This window comes from Eulemur rufifrons, chromosome 7 (genome assembly GCF_041146395.1).
Source record: "Eulemur rufifrons isolate Redbay chromosome 7, OSU_ERuf_1, whole genome shotgun sequence".
In the NCBI taxonomy this organism is placed as follows: Eukaryota; Metazoa; Chordata; class Mammalia; order Primates; family Lemuridae; genus Eulemur; species Eulemur rufifrons.
The window spans coordinates 250,668,880-250,670,861 of NC_090989.1; positions in this window are offsets into that span (position 1 = coordinate 250,668,880).

The window sequence follows — 1,982 nt, forward strand, 5'->3', positions numbered from 1 at the left end:
CATCTATATGTAAACTGTGGTCTATAACACTACTTTGAAGCAGTCCAACAGAAACTCTCTGGAAGACTCTCCCGGGTTGCAATCCTTAGTAAGACTTCTGAATAAAACTAACTTTAATTCTTTAAAAGCCTGTTTTGTTCTGCAACTGACACAACTTTGCATTTACATGTTGTACCCAATGCATTATTTTATTAAAAACAAGAAAAAATACACTAAATGACTCCCAATCTAGGTCTCTTTGCCTGGTTTCCCAAGACACTACCATTTGTCAGGCACATACCTTGCTACTATATCACACTGCAGTTCCTGGAAAGGTTCCCTCTGCTGAGATCACCAAACTTCAGCTCCAGCTCTGCTGGTCCTTTTTTTATAGTCACTTCCCCCAGGAAGTCTTTCAGTCTTTCAGGCTGGGTTGGGTGCCTCTCCTCTCCTTATCAAAAAGGCAACTAGTCTTTTTTAACCATCCTCAGCACTTGGTGCCAGGAACAGAAGTGTTCCATAATTCCTAGAATAAGTGAACACATGCTGACTAGATTCTTGATCTTCATAAGCTGTGGTACAAAATATACATATCACAACTGCCAGCTCACAAGGTCAAGGGCTAAATCAAAAGTTCTTCTCAAAGGTTATTCTAAAAAAATTTAGCATAAGCTATTTCCTCTCTCCAACACAAAACTTTTTACTTAAGTGAGAGCCTCTTGGGGACATCTCTGCAGGGCCATCTCAGTTTCAGCGCCTCCCTTGGGTCAGGCTGAGGCTTCTGTTGAGAATACATCAGCATCCTTCCTCTGCCCAAGCCCTGCCACCCGTCTTCACTCCCCTATAGGTGATTTTCCCAAGGGCACTCCAATTAATCTACACTCAGACCTCCCTATTAGAGTCTGTTTCCAGGGAACCCGACCTAAAACAACCATTGTATCCCCAGCCCAAGGGGTGCACATAGAAGATGCTCAATAAATATTGGGGGGAAAAAAAAAAAAGTGAAAGCCTCTTTCCATTGGGATGGCCACCTACAGGCACATGAATCCTGAACTAAGGATCGTTCAACTCCCACTAGCATTTTTAAAACATGAAAATAGCAGCAAATGACATTATCTGGGCCAAAAAGTTGTGGGTTTTGTGGCAAAAGGGAAATAAGTTATAGATTAGGACTGGGAAAAAAAAGATTTCTTAGTGCTGTTCAGAATTAATTTAGCCAATGTTGAGCATTACTCCATGCCAGGCACAAGATCATGCTGTATTTCAAGTGACAGTGGTAAATTGAAGACTGCAAAACTTTTTATTCACTTTGCCCACTAGTTTGTACTTAATAAATACTAATATTAAAGGGGGTATAAAAGGCCCATTGAAACAAGAATTCACTTTCTTGAGTGCCTAGCATGGTACCTTCATATATCATCATAGGTGCTCCATATATCTTCAACTGAAATAGGAAAGAGACACCCATGTGCAAAATATTTTCAAGGGCTTTGCTGGCTTTTACATTTTTTGCTTTACCTAACTGGTAATGATGTACATTGCAAAAGAGGCTTCTAAATCTCAGGTCCTTTTCTAATTTTTCTTCAGAACAACAGCACATTTTCAATGCCAAATCCTCCTCCACCTGCAAAAAAGGAGATGCCAAAACTTTGACTTTCCATAACAGATTCTGTAACTAGTTCCACACAAAAGATGGAGACAATATTCCCTGGAGTTGGCCTGGACATGTGAAAAGGCACAGCGCAGAATGAGTAAAAGGGGGAGGGCAGTGAAATGAGATCCTATTGTATCACCTGGTCTTTTTATATGTAAGTCTATCCTACTTTCCCAGGAATTCACTTCATGCTGGACTTGAGATTCAGGGATAATAAAGTTAACCACCCCCCTCCACTTGATACTAAATAAATATGTTGACTAGATGAGCACTTATTTATAGTTAAAAACAAATAAAATCTCCAGAAAGGTATAAAGTTTATTAACATCTTAAAAAAAAAAAAAAAAGA